We start from the raw sequence: 19,666 nt of genomic DNA on the forward strand, positions 1-19,666 counted from the left end.
AACCCTTGACATTTTAGGGTTGGCTTTGTGGACTTATTTTATCCAATCCTTCCTATTCTAGGTTATCTCTGATGTTCCTGTAAGCTTTTCCAAATTTTTCCTTACAATTTTCATCCTTGTGCTAGCAATGATACAGTTCATAACAAGATCTGTGGAACCATCCCGAACGCTTGGTTTGGGGCGTTCTGGGCCGTACCAGCGGCGGACCGGGACAGTTCCGCCATTGATATCGAGATGGCTCGCCGGAGGGGAAGAAGGAGAAGAGGAAAAGAGAGAGAGAGCGGGGAAGGGAGGGAGAGGGAGAGGAAGCAAGAGATGCCGACCGGCGGAGGCTGGGGAGACAGAGGCAGGGCTCTGCCGCCGGGCCCTGTTTCGAACGAAATGTTCGAAATAGTAGCCCAGAGGGGGCTCCTTTTATTTTTGCTTTTTTAAGTGAAGTCGGCAATGGATTTGCCCTCTCCGTGTCTCCCCAGCCTCCACCTCCTCTGTGCGGAGTCGCCCTAGCTTCCGCCGGCCGGCCCCGGCCACCCTCTCTCTTCCCTTCTCTCCCTCTCCCTCCCTCCTCCGCTCTCTTTTCCTCTCTCGTTCTTCCTCTCTCCCACCGTAGAAGATGTGTCGATACAGATCCGGCACGGCACGACGCGGGCCCGTACCGGCTCGTCCCGCCGGGCAACCGGTACGGTGTCTGATATCGGTTCCACTGTCCTTGGTTCATAGTATTATATTTTGTTGTCACTTTTAGATTCAATTATTTTTCCTATTACCATCATACTCCTTTTTTGTTGTTATTAAAGTCTGATGTCCTTAGAGTTAGTGGTGAATGGCCTATGGATATTGAAAGTTGTACCAAAATGTGATTTCTGATATAGATAAAGTAATTAGAGATTTATTAGGAGAACATAAAGCTGTGGGATTTATGTGAAGTATGAATCCAAAAAGTAATGATGTTAATAGTTACAAAACAATGACAACATAGATTGCTTAAAGGATGCATAAATGAAAAGATGGATACTAGATAGTTAACAATAATGATGTGCAGTTGGTGAATAGTAGTGTATTCGGCTTAGTGATTACCGAACCGACCCGAATTGGATGGTCCAGCCCAAGGTATGCCCTAGGTATCGGGTTCCATATAGTTGCCACTCTGTTACTATGTTGGTAGCTCGGTACGGAGGCCAATTCGGTGTATCGGTATGCCCCTCATACTGCATTACTGCTATCGAGCCGGTGCGGTATGGTACGCTCTATACCGTCCGGTTAGGTACAATATGCCTTAGTTCAGTTTGTACCGAACTGAATCGATGCTAAGTCGGAACGGTTTAGTTGGTCGGTTCGGTTCGGTTATGAAACCTTTCCTACACCCCTTATTCGGTTATAAAACCCCTCCCCCACTAGTTCGGTTATAAACTCCCCTCCCCTATGTTGGTGTTCGAGAGCACCTCTCCCCTCTCTCTTTCTCTCTCTCACTTCACTAGGGTTAAGGTTAGGGTTAGGGTTAGGGTTCAGCCCTCCCCCTTCCCCCCCCTCTCTCTTCACTAGGGTTAGGATTTAGTCCTCAGCCCTCAACCTCTCTCCTTCCCTCCCCCTCTCATCTTGACTACTTGTAATTATTTCAATATACCCTCTATGTTCACATTTGTTCATTGATGCCCAGTAAATTACCTATAATGGCACTCAATTGTACGCTGCTTCCAGGCCAAGAAAGACCGAATGTAGATTCTCTCCTTTTTTATATCATTTTGCTAATTGTTTTAGTAAGAAAAAGAGAACTTTATTTTGTTTACCTAGAGTAAATCTCAATTGTTCTCTAAAGTTTTCATTTTTCTCATTTTTATTCCATTACAGATATCATTATATGAAATATCCAGGCCCTTAAGGGCCAGATATTGAACTTGGCTTAGTCCACTTGACCTGCCTAGTAAGTGCACCATAGCCCAAATGGTTCCCCAAAGGAAAATTCTAAACTCAACACATGCGCGACATGTGCTTTGGTTGGGGGGGATATTTAACTGCACGTGCTTGAGGAGGGATGGACTCTCGAGTCATCTCCTTCAATCCGAGTGGGAGTTTGACATTGAGAAGGTCTCGAGCGCTTGAATTTGCCTCTATTTAAGTCCTCCGGCATCCGTCTGACGACCACCATCGATCACAGGTTCTCAAAGTCAAACATCGTTGGGGTTTCTTCATTTTCTTCTAGATGGCCGCCCACCCCCATCACTATGGTCGCAGCCTAACGTCGCGGGAATCAAAGTTTGATTCCTTAAATCTTCTAATTGATTCTCTTCCCTATATTCTTTAGCCCTAGAATCATGGTTTCTGGCAGGATTAGTCATTGGATTTAGCTGAGAAAGGGGTGCTCTGTTTTCCTTGTATTTTTTGGATTTATGATTTACTTCTTGCTTTTTTCGATCGTCTTTGTTGCTGGCGCTAGACATCGAGGCCTTGTCTGGTCCCTCGTGGTGACTTGTAGCTATCGTCAGTGCCTTAGCCGCCGAATACCACGGATTTCTTGGGTTTTGAGACTGAAATCCTTGTTCGAATGGACCCTTTTTTGGTTGTTTCCTTGCTGCCGACCATCTGCTATGATCAACTGTTGCTCACGGTGGTCAACCGTTGGTCCTCCAGCCAATAGTCACCACATCCCCTTCAAGGTTCGCCGGTACTCGTACCACTTATTATAGTGTGGGTATGCGATACGGTACAGTAAGGTTCAGCATACCGAGTGTTGGTACGGTATAGTTCCACATACTTATTCGGTACCGGTATGGTATGGTACTCGGTATGGTCTGGTACTCGGTATGATACAATACTGACTCGTACGACAAACCTTATTCTTCTTTCTCTGTTGGAGAGAGATTTTGTTCTCTTCTCTCTTTCCCACTACTGTTTTTCTCTCTTCCTCACTATTGTTTTTCTCTACATGGTTTCTCTCTACTCTCTCTGTGGTTTTGTTGGATCCTAGAGAAGGGCCTCTTCTGAATGACTTTGATTGACCTTGGTGAAGAGGTCTTGATCTATGGCTGTCGGGCAGCATATGCTAGCCTCTACCTTGGCCGTTGCCGGACACCATTGGTCACCCTTGCTCTCTATTGAGCCACCCATATGCTAGTCCAACCTTGATCAGAAGAAATTATCTTGATCGGACCAACCCAAGCTGTCGAGCACTGTTGCCGGGCCAGCCCCTGTTCCTCCAAATTTTTCTTATACTTTTCCATCATTATTATGCATTTCCATGAATGTTCTCTAATTGTTAGAATTGAATCTATGTAGGGGTAAAATTGTCTAGACAAAAAGATGTCCAGCGAGGGGATACTATGATATGGTCTCTAAATTAAGAATTTTGAGAATAAGTATTTGGAATTATTTGAATATATTAGTGTAATTGTGAGGTAAGTGATATAACTCTTTTTCTAGATTTATTGGTAAATTATTAATATTTTTTGAGTCGAATTATTCATGATTTATGAATTATTGCATAGGATTTTATTATTAGATATGCTATAGTCTAGAATATTATATGATGCATGGTCAACAAATTTGAGTTTGCTTTATTGATTTTGATGCCACATGGTTTTATGTATTTTTGTTACTTTGAAATATGAAATGTGTTTTCTAAGAAGTCTTGATTCTAGATGGCTTTGAATTCTCAGCATGTCTGTAGAGAAGATCTCGCCAATAGGGGTTGTATGTTGGCTCTTGATTAATCTTGAAGAATTTACGCCGTAAAAGAGACGGCAAAAGTGGCACGACACAAGGACCCTGCCAATGGTGGTTAGACACTAGCAAAGGACTTAGCCAATGAGGGTTAAACATTGCCATGTATTTTATCTAGAGGGATTATACCGCAAGAAGATGCATGGTATCATGACCCTGCCATCGGAAAAATATGGTCATAGATCATGGTTGATGAGATAAATTTGATGTTTTGAAAAAAAAAATTGAATTTATGAATGGAAAGTTGAATTTTGAGAAAGATTGGATTTGCATATATGATGACTTGATAATGCTGCATATCTCGTTTTGGTTTTGAATTGATGTATTTTGCATGTTTATTTTTAGTAAATTTTTATTTATTTTAATGCTTGATTAATCTAATTAAAGTGTTCATTACTTACTGAGCTATCTAGCTCATTACTCGATAACTTATTGTTTTTACAGATCCTGAGAACTAAGATGGCATGGGGATTTTTTTGGGAGTCTTTAGAAGCGGAGCTCTAGTTTTTTATTTTGGATTAGAATTTTATTAAAGTCTACATTAAGACTATTGGATACTATTGGAATTTTGTAATACATTAAGTTTGGATTGTAGTTATTTAAATTTTGGATTTACTTGATTGATTATTTATTTTGTTGTTTGCTTTATGATATCGTGATGAGATGCCTTTCATGCTTGTAGGAAAAATTTTCTATTATTACGTGGCGGCTGTCGTGACCTTAGCTCACAATTTTGGATTAGGGGCATGACAGTTTGTATGGGATTAGAGCATAAGTAGATAAATCGTAAGACAGAGAATCGGATATAGGATGAGTGTAGGCGGGTAGACCCTAAGAACATTGGGATGCGAATCTGTGTCGATTGCACTATAAATTATATTAGTGTTTTTTCTATTAAGCTTTTTTGATTATGAATGAAAAGATCCAATATGCATAGGGAGCCACTCAGTGGTGATAGATTCTGTGGAGTCTGTTATGATAAATACCTCCCTCGAGGTGCAAGGACTTAAAAAAAAAGAGCTTGGTGTAAGATCACTAGGATATTTTGGCAAAATTGTTTCATACATTTTTGATATATGAGGATGGAAAGCTAGACAATCTTTGTCAAATTATGACTAGTTGAAGTGACCTAAATTAAGTACAAGAGGATTAGCCATGGAACACTAACGTGTTGTGATTATTTGTTCAAGTGAATTTGGAAGCTCAAATTTGATATGAGGGTTTACTGTGATATCACTTCTAGTTTTGAAGTTAATTATTGGCAATTAGTATCCATTCATAAGAAGTTGTTTGAGGCTTGGGCTAAGAAAAATTGTTATGATATCTGAGTAGAATATTTTTTGAAGTTTAAACTGGTATGTATATCATGTGTGGAACCGGTATGGAAGAAAAATGTATTTGGGGATATTGCAAGTAGGTTTATTTTCTTGTTGAAGTAATTAATTTTATTTTAATATTGTGGAGTATTTTCTCTGGTGGAATTTTGATAATTTTAATTACCATCTTTGGATATATATTTTTGTCGGAGACTATGATGTGTGTGTGAAATCTAGTACTATATGGAGAATTTGATTTTCAGAGAGGCTTACATGATTATCATGGAAGGTGTTTGATGGATGCTAAAGATCCTGATGAAGGAAACTTTGAGGGAAATAACTGAGTTGATTTTCACTCATCTATATAGAGTTAGGGCTTTCTAACTCGGTGGAGCATCAAGAAAATTCTTCTAATTAATTTTGCTTATAGAAATTGATTTGGAAACATCTAATTGAATTGACAGGAAACTCAAGATTTAACTCATGTTTAGGTTGTAGTAATTGGCTCATATGACTGTTTGCAATGTGGCAATTGGCTCAAGGGTTAATCAAGATGGATGTGCTTAATGTAAATTGGGGATGAGACTTGTTGCTGGTGGTCCAAACCGAGAACGATTGGCACAGCGGTGTGAACGGGATTCCGTCTGAGCTGCCTTGGTCGATGTTGATTGTGCTCCACCTTCCACCGGGAAACCTGCAAGCAAGCCTCGCACCACCACTGGGGTAGTGGGGGCCCTCCGACGATCAAGTCAGAGGAGATTGGAGGAGGAGGAGAGATGATAATCGCAAGCAAGAGAGTGCTCTGGAAGATATTGCTTACCCCCCCTTCTCCCCCCAGCCGCATATATACCTGGCTGGGGGGTCTCTCAGGGGGGTTTGTCATCGTGGGGCGCGATGGAGTGGCCACTGACATGGCCGTTACAGGGCGTCGTGGAGCAGCGCTGGGTACGGCCATGACAGGGCGTAGTGGAGTTCCGCTTTGTACGGCTGATACAGGAGATCGTGGAACAGTATCGGATACAGCCGTTGCAGGGAGTAGTGGAGCAGGAGGCCTCGGCGTGCCTCTGGGAAGCAGCCTGTCGTTATCAAGAGATCTCCGACTCGGGGTCGGAGTGCTGGATCAGGGGGCAGCCGACTCGGGGTCGGGCTGCGGTGCTGAGGATACCCGACTTGGGGTCGGATTGCTAGATTAAGAGGCAGCCGACTCGGGGTCGGGCTGCGAAGCCAAAGATGTCCGACTCGGGGCCGGACTGCTGGATCGAAGGGCAGCCGACTCGAGGTCGGGCTGTGGAGCCGAAGATGTCCGACTCGGGGTCGGATTGCTGGATCAAAGGACAGCCGTAGTCTTCATGGGCGCGCGTGCCGGTCACGTGGAGCATGGCGGCTTAGTTCCCCCGTAACAGTAGCCCCCCACTTCCGAGCCTGGAACCAGAAGGGGAACGGGTGAAGGGAGTGATGCTTCGAGATTGCCGCCATCCCTCGGAGAGGCGCGCGCGCTTCGAGCTCCCCGCCTTCTTTATGGCGTATGGCGGTTGTTGCTGACCTGGCAGTCTGGGGATTTCGGCGGACATCCTTCCTTAATGGTGTCGATTCGCCTTTGGGGCGCGAGCGACCCTTCGGCGGCCAGGCGTCCTCTGGCGTCATCGAGGCATCACCCGCCTTTCCGCCTATTTAACCGGGGGCCCTCCCCCGTCCGTCTTCCTCTTTACAGACATTTTCGAGTTTCTCCTTTGCGCTGCCGTTGTTGCCGTCGGACTGTTCGCTTGCTTCTCCTTTGACGCTCTCGGAGCCGTTCTTCCTTCTCTTCCGGTGAGTTACCCCATTCTTCTACTTAGGGCTCTCCATACTTTCTCCTTTTGTACTAGTGTACCCCAGTCGTCCCGGTCTTTCCCCCCTTCTTGTCCCCGTCCTGACCGTAGGTTTATTGGCCATTAGGAATGGGCGAGGTGAGAGCAGACCACATTAAGTCGGAGCTGGTCGCCGAAGACTTAGACAAACTCGTGGCTCGGTACCACCTTCCCGAGGCCTGCAACGTTACGCTCCCGGGGCCTGAGGAGAGGATGTCCCATCCTCCTCCAGGGAAGATCGCCATCAATGAGGGCATTCTCCAGGCCGGGTTCCGCTTTCCCCCTTCGGACTTAGTCGTGCAGGTACTCCGGGGTTTAAGAGTTGCGCCGACGCAACTGGTGCCGAACTCGTGGCGTGCCCTGACGGTCTTCCAGGTTCTCTGCCGCATGCACGAGATTCCCGCCACTCTGAATGTTTTTTGGGAGTTCTACAGCCTGAGTGGCCACCCCCAGGACAAAGGGTGGTGGTGCTTTGCGGCGCGGCGAGGGTGCGGCCTCGTCAAAGAGGCTCCTTCCTCCATTCACGGCTGGAAGGAGCGTTTCTTCTTCATCGATGTAGATCTCTCTTGGGAAATCAGGGCGACCTGGGAGACGCCGATGAAGTCCCCGATCGGCCTATCGAGACTGTCGAGGGAGGAATTCGATGGCTTGGCCGCCTTGAAGGGGTTGGTTGCCGAGGGCCAGCTCCCCCCGGTGGCCCGCCTTATTTCCGAGGATACCTTGGTGAATGTCGGTCTGAGCTCGGTCCCCACCGACCGTGAGCCCGCCACCATTTCTTTTTTGACTCTTTTCTCCTCTTTCGTCTCGTTCTTTCCTTCGGTTTCTCAGCCCTCGACCATCTCGTTCTTGTTGCAGAGATTGACGACGTCATGCGGTCGGACAAGGGACCGGCTGTTGGTAGGTCGTCCCTACTGGAAGCGGTCCGGAGGAGGAAACGAGCTCCTCCGAGCGGGGCCCCGCTGGCGAAGAAGTCCCGCAAGGAGGTGCCTCCGACGCCGACCGACGAGTCCGGGCCCACCGATCAGGGAGACGCCGTGGGCACGGACCGGCAGCTGACGCTGTATCAGCCCTCCGGTGGTGAGACTGCCGCTATTCCGGAGGTATCATCCGAGCCCGCTCGAGACGGACGGGTCGGACGTGATCGGTCCCCGGCCCGGCCTTCGACTCAGCTGGCTCCTGATGATTCGAGGGACGCGCCGAGGCCCCGGCCGAGCGGGGCCCTATCAATTCCTGGAGTGACCCCCGCCCCGAGCACAATCAGCAGGACTCTTCCCCAGGCGATGGATAAGGGTAAGGCTGCAGAACCACCATCCGGCTCCGGGAAGAAATCGGGGTCGGCCTTCACTACCGATGGCGCCCGAAACCTCATCGAAACAGTGCTGCTGGAGAAGGACCGTCGGCGGGTCCGGGAGTTGGGGGTCTCTGACGTCGGGGCTGCCAGCTGCGTCTGTCTCATGTCGGTGAGTGTTCTTCTGGCCGCTTTTCACCATTTATTAGCTCTGTTGTTCTCCGCCTGACGCCCTCACTTTTCCTATCTCTTAGCTCGCCCAGTACATGATCCGTCTAGAGGAGTGCTACAAGGAACAGGCGGGGCTTCTGGCGAAGGCCGAGGACCGACTGAAAGCAGTGGAAGAGGGAGGCCAGGCTGTGGCGGGCAGGACGACCGGGGACCTCGAGGCGATTCTCCGGGAGGCCGAAGAGCGGGCACTCGGCTTCGCCGCCCTCGAGAAGCAACTGTTGGAAGCTCGGGAGCAACTCAAAGTCGCCTCGGGCCTCGAAAGCAGGGTTAAGAAGGCGGAGGAACGAGCTGAAAAGCAGTCCCGGAAGGTCGCGGACTATCGAGAGAGGTGGGAGAAGGCTCAGCGGTCTGCCGACAGCGCCCGCAACCGAACCCGGTCTCTTGAAGCCAAACTGGGCGAATTGGAGTCAGCCTTGGAGAGGTCCCGCGCGAACGACCAAGAACTCCGTTCGCGCCTGGAGGAAGCTGAGGCCGCTCGCACTGCTGCCGAGGCGAAGCATAAGGAGGCTCAGGCTAATCTGCTGAGGGTCTCCTCTGAGGCTGAAGACCGGATTGTGGCGAAGGTCTTGGAGGCTAAGGCTCAGATTACGGAGCGAGCAGAGGCGGCGCTGGCCGAGAAGAGTGCGGAGATCGGGCGCCAGGCGGTACAGGCTTATCGTCAGTCCGCCGAGTTCACCCGTGATATGTCGGAGGCGGTGCGGGCCTATCGTCAGTCTGACGAGTTCGTCCGTGACGCGTCGGACGCGGGGTCCGAATCCTTCATCTTAGGCTTCGAGGAGGGCCTGGCAAGGGTGTCGGCTAAGTACCCCGAAGTTGACCTGAGTGGGATTTCCCTTCTCGACTCCTCTCCGGCGCCATCGCCTGCTGATTCTCCTACCGCCTCCCTACCCCCTGCGGACGAGCCCGACGCTCCCGACCCGGGGGTTCCTCCAAGCTGACCTCTTGTACCTTTCGTTGTCCTCTTTTTTTTGTATGTCGGCGTTTTGCCAAATTGTATGGGCCTTGGCCCTGAAACAATGAAAATTAATACAAGTCGAATGTTTCTTCATCTCGCTTTCGTCCTCCTCTTTTTTTTTCTTTTTAACTCTTGGCAGCGTCTTGCCGACTCCTGACTCTCGAAGTTCTTCCGGCCCTAAGCCAGGCATCCGAGGGTTAGGCCTCAGGAAATTCATCCGGCACTAAGCCAGGCATCCGAGGGTTAGGCCCCAGGAAATTCTTCCGGCACTAAGCCAGGCATCCGAGGGTTAGGCCCCAGGAAATTCTTCCGGCACTAAGCCAGGCATCCGAGGGTTAGGCCCCAGGAAATTCTTCCGGCACTAAGCCAGGCATCCGAGGGTTAGGCCCCAGGAAATTCTTCCGGCACTAAGCCAGGAAATTCCGCTCGTTGGTCGGCCAAGGCTAGCGCAAGCCGAGGCGACCGGTCGGGGCTTCAGGCTAGTCTGGTCCCGGGATGGTCATCGGGTTAGCCTGGCATCCGAGGGCCGAGCCTCGGGAGATTCCGCTCGTTGGTCGGCCAAGGCTGGCGCAAGCCGAGGCGACCGGTCGGGGCTTCAGGCTAGTCTGGTCCCGGGATGGTCATCGGGTTAGCCTGGCATCCGAGGGCCGAGCCTCGGGAGATTCCGCTCGTTGGTCGGCCAAGGCTGGCGCAAGCCAAGGCGACCGGTCGGGGCTTCAGGCTAGTCTGCTCCCGGGATGATCATCGGGTTAGCCTGGCATCCGAGGGCCGAGCCTCGGGAGATTCCGCTCGTTGGTCGGCCAAGGCTGGCGCAAGCCAAGGCGACCGGTCGGGGCTTCAGGCTAGTCTGCTCCCGGGATGATCATCGGGTTAGCCTGGCATCCGAGGGCCGAGCCTCGGGAGATTCCGCTCGTTGGTCGGCCAAGGCTGGCGCAAGCCAAGGCGACCGGTCGGGGCTTCAGGCTAGTCTGCTCCCGGGATGATCATCGGGTTAGCCTGGCATCCGAGGGCCGAGCCTCGGGAGATTCCGCTCGTTGGTCGGCCAAGGCTGGCGCAAGCCAAGGCGACCGGTCGGGGCTTCAGGCTAGTCTGCTCCCGGGATGATCATCGGGTTAGCCTGGCATCCGAGGGCCGAGCCTCGGGAGATTCCGCTCGTTGGTCGGCCAAGGCTGGCGCAAGCCAAGGCGACCGGTCGGGGCTTCAGGCTAGTCTGCTCCCGGGATGATCATCGGGTTAGCCTGGCATCCGAGGGCCGTGCCTCGGGAAATTCCGCTCGTTGGCCATGCGCCTGTCGCTTGCAGCCCGACGGGGTTTCTCCGTGGCCAGCTGCGATCGTGTTTCTCCTCTTCTCCAAGCGTTGCCTGGGGAACACCAGAAGGGCATTAAACGCTAATTGATGCGTTACTTGGGAAATCGGATCGCCAGTTGCTGCTTGCGAGGAGTGTCAGTTAAGCGGCCGCGATGCGCGCGTTCTTCGAGGCGGATGCGGCCTGGGCGCGAGCGGAGATATGTGGACCTAGGGGTACGTGCCACCCGGAGTGTCCTGCACAAAGAATGCGATTAAGGAGAATGACGCTTAGGAAATCGCGGGAAGATACGCCTCGAGAGCCAGAACGGCTCCGGATTCAATGCGTCCGCATTTATGGGAGCCACCCGCATCGGAACGACCGGGGGGCTGCAGTTTGGCTATAAATACAGGTGCAGGTGCGATGGAGTTTGCCAAGCCGGAGCTGTTCAAGTTGCCATGGATCGTGGACCTTCTCTCTGGCGCATGGCTGAGAGACTCCTGCCGAAGGAACGGGAGGCGCGCCCCTCGCGACTTCAGCCAACTAGCCGTTTCATCTGGGATCAGCAAGGAGGGTCTCCCCGGCGGAACTCCGCTCTAGGCGTTTCATCCGGGATCACATCTCCCCTCCTTGAAGTTCAGCCTCCCGATTGAGCTCTGCACCAGACGCCTGATCCGGGACCGCGCCTCCATATGCTCTTCCCCCTTGTATTCCTTCTCTCCCCTAACACTGGGGAGGACCGGAATATCCCTTGGAGGTGGCGTTCCTCTGGAGGCAGCGGGAGCTTCGTCGGCGGCGGCTCCTCATCCTCTTCGTGGGGCGTGGATGGCGCCTCCGGTTGGAGGCAGTGTGGACTTCTCCTTCGTCCACTTCTTCTTCATCCGCGCCGGCTCTTCGTCTCTTTCGTGAGACGTCGATGACGCCTCCGGTTGGAAGCACCCACTTCCGACGGGATTGCAACCGCTTCAGATGGAGGTTTCGGGATCCCAGATCTTCAGCTCCTCGGAGTCTCCACCTCTTCTTTACTTTCTTTACACCCTAATTCCCCTCTGGGAATTCCTTGTAATCACACGAGCACGCCGTTGTAACCAGAAATTATTGAAATGCAAAGTGTTATACATTTTTGAACTGTCTTTCTGGCATCGTCGTTCTACTGGTAATACATCCGCAGGTTAGCGGAATTCCAGCTCCTTAGAATTTCTCGACCATCTAGGGCCTCCAACTGGTAGGAGCCAGGTCGGTTTACCCAGCGAACCTTATATGGGCCTTCCCAATTTGGCGCTAGCTTCCCACCTTCCGCAGGTCGAGATGCTTTAGCTCGCCTTAGCACCAGATCTCCGATTCTGAAAAGCTTCGGTCGGACCTTGGAGTTGTAATATCGGGCCACCCTCCGCTGATACATCGCCATCCGAACCTGCGCCATTTCCCTCGCTTCTTCCAAGAGATCCAGGTTCCCTCGGAGTTGTTCCGAATTGGCCTCGGGTCGGTGCGCGGCCACCCGAGGTGAGGGGAGTCCGAGCTCCACGGGGACAACGGCTTCCGTGCCATAGGTTAGGCTGAAAGGCGTCTCCCCGGTAGGGGTCCGATGCGTGGTCCGATACGCCCAAAGGACATTCTCGAGTTCTTCGACCCAAGCTTGCCCCGTCCGACCGATTCGCGCTTTGATTCCTTGGAGGATTGTCCGATTTGTGACCTCGGCCTCGCCGTTGGTTTGGGGATGCGACACAGATGTGAACCGATGCTCGATCCCGAACTCCTCGCAGAAGTCACGGAAATGCTTGTTGTCGAACTGTCGCCCATTATCCGAGATGAGGACCCGAGGTACCCCAAATCGGACAATGATGTTCTTCTTCACGAACTTCCGGACTTGCACCTCCGTGATAGTGGCCAGCGGCTCTGCCTCCACCCACTTGGTGAAGTAGTCGATTGCAACAATCAAAAATTTCCGCTGAGCTGAAGCGACGGGGAATGGTCCGAGGATATCCATTCCCCACTGGACGAAGGGCCAGGGTGCCGTGATTGGTGCCAAGGGGACAGAAGGGACTCTCTGGACGTTGGCGTGGCGCTGGCAGGCGTCGCATTTCCGCACATGATCCTTTGAGTCCTTCAACAAGGTAGGCCAATAATAGCCTTGCCTCATGATCTTATGCGCTAAGGACCTAGCCCCCAGGTGCGATCCGCAGATGCCTTCGTGGACTTCGCTGAGGGCGTAGGCCGCTTCCGAGGGGCGGAGACACCTTAAGAGGGGGGCGGTGAACGAGGTCCGATACAGCCTCCCTTCATAGAGTACGTAATGGGCGGACTTCATGACGAGTCGCCGAGCTTGATCTTCATCCTCTGGGAGGATCCCTTCGGCGAGGTAGGCGACGAGCGGATCCATCCAAGATGGCTCCGGATCAATCGCCATCACCGCTCCGGCCTCGCCGATGCTCGGGGCATCCAGGGTCTCCAGGTAGATCGCCCTCGACAAGTTGTGCGCGTCTGCGCCCACCAAGCGGGACAGCCTGTCGGCCCTGGCATTTTCGCTTCTTGGGACCTGCTGAATGTCAACACTGCCGAGGTCGGGAATGAGTGCTTGCACCTTCCAGACATAGCTCTGCATGGTCGGGCTCCGAGCCTCGAACTCCCCTCGGACCTGCCCGACCACCAGCTGGGAGTCGGTGAAGACCTTCAAACGCCGGATGCCGAGCTCCTTGGTGAGTTTGAGTCCTGTGACTAGGGCCTCGTATTCCGCCTCGTTGTTGGTCACTGGAAATCCGAACCTCAAGGCATACTCGGCTATCACTCCATCGGGACTGGTAAGGACCAGCCCGGCCCCTCCACCTTCGGGGTTCGACGACCCATCAATGTGAAGCATCCAGATTGGGAGGTCGAGGCTGGGTGTTTCCGGCGGCCTAGGTTCCGCCTCCTGCACAGTGCACTCAGCGAGGAAGTCCGCGAGCACCTGGGCCTTGATGGCGGGTCGGGGCTGGTAGCGGATGTCGAACTCACCAAGTTCTACTGCCCACTTCACCAGCCGTCCCGCATTCTCAGGATTGCTGAGGATCTGCCGCAGTGGTTGATCGGTCAAGAGGGTGACAGGATGAGCCTGGAAATAGGGGCGAAGCCTCCTGGCCGCGGTGAGCAGCGCGAAGGCGATCTTTTCCGCCTTCGTATACCGCGTCTCGGCATCCCGTAGGACCCGGCTGATGTAGTACACAGGCTTCTGGAGCTTTGCCTCTTCCCGAACCAGTACTGCGCTAACTGCGGTTGGGGAGACCGCCAGATAGAGGTAGAGCATCTCCCTCTCTTGCGGCTTGGACAGCAGGGGAGGAGACGCCAAGTACTCCTTGAGTTGGTCGAATGCCACTTGACATTCGGCCGTCCAAAGGAAGTCTTTCGGGCGCTTCAACACCTTGAAGAACGGTTGGCAGCGTTCGGCCGACTTTGCCACAAATCGTCCGAGCGCGGCGACCCTCCCAGCGAGCTCCTGAACCTCCTTCACTTTGGTCGGAGGGGACATATCTTGGATAGCCTTGATTTTGTCAGGGTTGGCTTTGATCCCCCGCTGGTTGACAATGAAACCGAGGAACCTCCCGGCCGAAGCGCCAAAGGCGCACTTCGCTGGGTTCAGCTTCATGCGAAACTTCCGCAGGGTGGCAAAAGTCTCCTCCAGATCCGCGATGTGCTGGTCTGCATGGCGGCTCTTCACCAGCATATCGTCCACGTACACCTCCATGTTCCGGCCGATTTGCCCTTTGAAGATTTTGTTGACGAGGCGCTGGTAAGTGGCGCCAGCATTCTTCAGACCGAAGGGCATTACCTTGTAACAGTACAGCCCCCGGTCTGTTATAAAGGCAGTTTTCTCCTCGTCCTGTGGAGCCATCATTATCTGGTTGTAGCCGGAGAAGGCGTCCATGAAAGACAGCAGCTGATATCCGGAAGTCGCGTCGACCAGTTGGTCTATCCGCGGAAGCGGAAAGCTATCCTTGGGGCATGCCTTGTTCAGGTCGGTGTAGTCGACGCACATCCTCCACTTTCCGCTCGCCTTCCGGACAAGTACGACATTTGCCAGCCATTCGGGGTAGCTGACCTCCCTTATGAATCCTGCCTCCAAGAGCTTGTCTACCTCCTGGTCGACCACTCGGATCCGATCCGGGGCACAGTGTCTCTTCTTCTGCTTTACTGGTCGGTGGGTTGGGTCGACGTTGAGGGCGTGAGAAATGACCTCCGGGTCGATCCCAGGTACATCGGCCGCCGACCAGGCAAATACATCGGCGTTGGCTCGGAGGAATTCCACCAACCGAGCCCGAGCTCCCGGGTCGAGATTGGTGCCGACCCGGACCGTCCGGTCCGGGCGACCTTCCTCGAGGGGAACTTCGATCACACCTTCGGCCGGCTCTCCGTGCCGCAAGGCCACCTCGTCTCTGGCGTCGAGGGACTCGACGCTTAAGGCTTCTACGGGCTTCTTCCCTTTGAGAGTTGCTAAGAAACATTGCCTTGCGGTCGGTTGGTCACCTCGGACCTCTCCAATCCCGGCCGCCGTGGGGAACCGCATGAGCAAGTGGTACGTTGAGACCACCGCGCGAAGGGCGTTCAGTCCGGGTCGTCCGAGGATAGCGTTGTAGGCCGAGGGAACACGGACGACCAAGAACCCGAGCCGCACCGTGGCCTCTGCGGGTGCAACGCCCGCAGTCACAGGCAGCTCAACGACACCTTCGGCCGAGATAGCGTCTCCAGTGAATCCTATGAGGGGGGTGGATGTTTTGTGCAACAATTGTCTGGACAAGCTCATCTTTTGGAAGGCCTCGTAAAACAAAATATCAGCTGAGCTTCCACTATCCACAAGAACACGCTTTACATCATAGTTTGCCATAGTGAGGGAGATCACCATGGCGTCGTCGTGGGGGGTCTGAACCCCCTTTACATCTTCATCACAAAAAGTGATTACATTACCGACCCTCTGCCTCTTTGCGACGGCTGCCCTTGATGCTTCAGTCGAGCCCCCCGCGTTCCTCTCGGGCCGGGGGCAGCCCCCAGTGATAGTATGGATCACGCCCGCGACGGGTCGATTCTGCTCCCGAGGCTCCGGAGGGGCCGGGTCGGCCGGACGCGGGTCTGCGGGGGGACGTCGGTCGTTTACATATCGACCGAGACGCCCTCGGCGGATGAGAGCCTCGATCTCGTCCCGAAGCTGGAAGCAGTCTTCGGTGTCGTGGCCGTGGTCTCGGTGGTACTCACAGTACGCCCGAGAGGGCCTCCTCCCAGGGATTTTCTTCATCTGTCTCGGGACCGGGAGGTTCTCCCGCCCCTTGACCTCCATAAGGATCTGGGCCCGGGGGGCCAGGAGTGGGGTGTACCGGTTGAAGCGTCGGTGCGGAGAACGAGGGCGTGGGGCGCCGTGGTTCCTCGCCGGTGATGGGCTTCTGCGCCGATGTTGAGGCGTCGGGCTCCTCCTCTGGGGTGCCTCTTTTCGCCTTTTCTTCCCGAGCTTTAGAGGGGCCTCGGCGGCCTCCTTGTTCCGGTGGGCGGCTGCCTCCTCGGCGTCTGCATACTGGTTCGCCCGAGACAACAGCTCCGGGAAGCTCCGCGGCAGGCGTTTGTCCAGGGAGAAGGTGAGTCTGCCCTTCCGGAAGCCACGCTTCAGGGCTGAGAGAGCCACCGCGTGGCTCAGGTTCCGGACCTCCAATGTAGCCTTGTTGAAGCGGGTAAGGTAATCCCGCAGGCTTTCTCCCTCGTTTTGCCGGACATCAAAGAGGGAGTCGGAAACCAATCGCCGCCGGCTACTGACGGCGAAATGGCTGATGAAGAGGCGAGTGAACTGGTCAAAGGACTGGATAGAGTCAGCCTCCAGGCCGGCGAACCACGCCCTGGTTGGGCCACGGAGGGTCGCCGGGAAGGCCTTGCAGAGGAGAGGATCTGATGCTCCATGGAGGAGCATAAGAGTCCTGAAACTCTCCACGTGATCCCGCGGGTCCGCCGCCCCGTCATAGGGCTCGATCGCCGGCATTTTGAATCCCGGCGGATTTGGGGTCCGCAGGATCCTCGAGGCAAGCGCCGGTTGGGAGGAGATCTCCAAGTCGGCGAAGAGATCTTTGGAGTGGCCCTTCAGGACCTGGAGTTGTCTGTGGAGATCGTCCACCCGCCGGTCCAGGGAGCGCGACCGGTGGGTGGGAGACAAGGAGCGGCGCGAGGGGGACCGACTGGAGTGCGGGCCCCTCGAGGACTGGGGGGTCTGAGAACGCGCCCGGGTCCGCCTCTCGTACCCCGCGTAGCTTCGATGAGAAGGTCCTGGCAGAATGGACCGTGCTCGAGAACCTTCCTCGCGCCGGCGCTCCTCCCCATGGGAGAGGAAGGAGCGCGGGTTGAGGAAGACAGGTGAGCGCTCGGGGGGCAGCGGCTCCTGGGCCCGCTGTGGCGCTCGAGACATCACACCCTGCAGGTTCTGCACTGCCTCCGCGAGGGTGCGAACCTGCTGGGCTAACTGGTCGAACTGAGCGGCTTCGACCATCTGAATGGGGGGTGGAATGGTGGAGTGTTGCTGAGAATGTGTTGGAGACGTAGCGGCCTCCCGGCCGGAGGCGCGAGAGGCCCCGCGACCGGAGGCATTGGAAGCTCCACGACCACCTCGCCGTGCCATTACGATCGCTCTGAGATCAGGCCCTTCCTCTAGCGCCAACTGTTGCTGGTGGTCCAAACCGAGAACGATTGGCACAGCGGTGTGAACGGGATTCCGTCTGAGCTGCCTTGGTCGATGTTGATTGTGCTCCACCTTCCACCGGAAAACCTGCAAGCAAGCCTCGCACCACCACTGGGGTAGTGGGGGCCCTCCGACGATCAAGTCAGATGAGATTGGAGGAGGAGGAGAGATGATAATCGCAAGCAAGAGAGTGCTCTGGAAGATATTGCTTACCCCCCCTTCTCCCCCCAGCCGCATATATACCTGGCTGGGGGGTCTCTCAGGGGGGTTTGTCATCGTGGGGCGCGATGGAGTGGCCACTGACATGGCCGTTACAGGGCGTCGTGGAGCAGCGCTGGGTACGGCCATGACAGGGCGTAGTGGAGTTCCGCTTTGTACGGCTGATACAGGAGATCGTGGAACAGCATCGGATACAGCCGTTGCAGGGAGTAGTGGAGCAGGAGGCCTCGGCGTGCCTCTGGAAAGCAGCCTGTCGTTATCAAGAGATCTCCGACTCGGGGTCGGAGTGCTGGATCAGGGGGCAGCCGACTCGGGGTCGGGCTGCGGTGCTGAGGATACCCGACTTGGGGTCGGATTGCTAGATTAAGAGGCAGCCGACTCGGGGTCGGGCTGCGAAGCCAAAGATGTCCGACTCGGGGCCGGACTGCTGGATCGAAGGGCAGCCGACTCGAGGTCGGGCTGTGGAGCCGAAGATGTCCGACTCGGGGTCGGATTGCTGGATCAAAGGACAGCCGTAGTCTTCATGGGCGCGCGTGCCGGTCACGTGGAGCATGGCGGCTTAGTTCCCCCGTAACAAGACTCAAATGCTCTTCTTTGGGTTTACCTGGAATTTCAAATTTTGGATCTTATTAGTTTACAATATAGAGTAGTATTTTAATTGAAAGTCATTTAGTGAATCCAAAGAATTTTGGTGGTCTAAATTAGAGTGCGCAACCGAACTGTGGTGATCTGAATTATTTTTTTATGCTAATTAGAAATATTAACTATCTGATTTGAAAAGTTCTATTATAGGTGCCTTTATTTGATTTTTATTGTAAAGGAGGATTTCATTGATAAAGGAAGGGACAATGTTTTTGGTTCTTGGCTGTCTGGATGTCACTGTGCCCATTTCATTAGTAGGTTCTCCTATCTTATGTTGTGCTAAAGCAATTTTTGGTATAAAAAATCTAGGGTTAGTGGATCGTTGGTTCTTGGGTTAGTTGTCCTCGGACCTAGAATGTTTTGGTGTGGATATCTTTTCTCCTAGTTTTGAAACTTATACTCTGCAATCAATATTGTCCTTTTATCTATTTGAAAGAGTTTGTAGCTATCTATCGAGAGATTAGGATAGTGTACCCTAAAGTTTGAAAATCATAGATGCGGAAATTTTGGGGATGAAATTTTTTTAAAGGGGGAGAAAATAATACCCAGGCTTTTTAGGCCCTGATACTGAACTAGGCTTGGTCCACTTGACCGGCCTAGTAGGCACATTATAGCCAAAATAGCCCCCCTCCCCCGCCCCCTAATTAAAAAAAAAATCTAAACACGACACGTCATAGCACGTGCTTTGGGGGCGCGGGGGTATTGAATTGCACGTGCATTGCATGTGCTTAAGGCACGGACTCGTGATGGGAGTTGTCTCCTCCGACTCCGAGTGGGAGTCTAACATTGGGAAGGCTCGAATTCCTGATGGGAGTCGTCTCCTTCTTTGACTTCGAGTGGGAATTTGATATCAGGAAGGGCTTGGGCGCTCGAATCTGCCTCTATTTAAGTCCTCCGGCATCCCTCTGACGACCACCATTGATCACAGGTCTCCAAGTCAAACATCGTCGGGGTTTCTTCTTTTTCTTCCTGACGGCTGACCGCCACCATGAAGCACAACCTAACATTGCTGGAATCAAGGTTTGATCCCTCAATCTTCTAATTAATCCTCTTCCCTATCTTCTCTAGCCCAAGAATCATGGTTTTTGATGGGATTAGTCGCGAGATTTAGCCAAGAAAGGGGTGCTTTGATTCCCTTGTATTTTTTGTATTTTCTGGTTTTCTTCCTTTTTTCAGCTGTCTTCACTGTCGACGCACGTTGCCGAGGCTTTTGTCTGGTCCCTCACAATGGCTTGTAGCCATGGTTGAGCCCCAACCATCGGATGCCATGGATTTCTTAGATTTTGAGACTAAAACCCTTGTTCAGACGAACCTTTTTCGGTTGATTTCCTCGCCGTCGGCTATTTGCTATCACTTGTCACCGCTCCCGATGGCCAACCATCGATCCTCTAGCCAACAGTCACCACCTAGGAGCTTCCCATTTTTTTGTTAGGGAAAGGTTTCGTTCACTTACTGTTTTCTCTCTTTGCCACTCTTGTTTTTCTCTAGA

The 19,666-nt window shown here is 53.2% G+C and overlaps 1 protein-coding gene across 7 annotated transcripts in view; it reads left to right on the forward strand.

Annotated features, from left to right (window-relative positions):
• Positions 1-19,666, forward strand: part of LOC103695480 (serine/threonine-protein kinase CTR1) — a 59,338-nt gene that overhangs the window by 20,044 nt on the left and 19,628 nt on the right. The window lies entirely within an intron of this gene.

The sequence above is a fragment of the Phoenix dactylifera genome, unplaced genomic scaffold (genome assembly GCF_009389715.1).
Source record: "Phoenix dactylifera cultivar Barhee BC4 unplaced genomic scaffold, palm_55x_up_171113_PBpolish2nd_filt_p 000803F, whole genome shotgun sequence".
In the NCBI taxonomy this organism is placed as follows: Eukaryota; Viridiplantae; Streptophyta; class Magnoliopsida; order Arecales; family Arecaceae; genus Phoenix; species Phoenix dactylifera.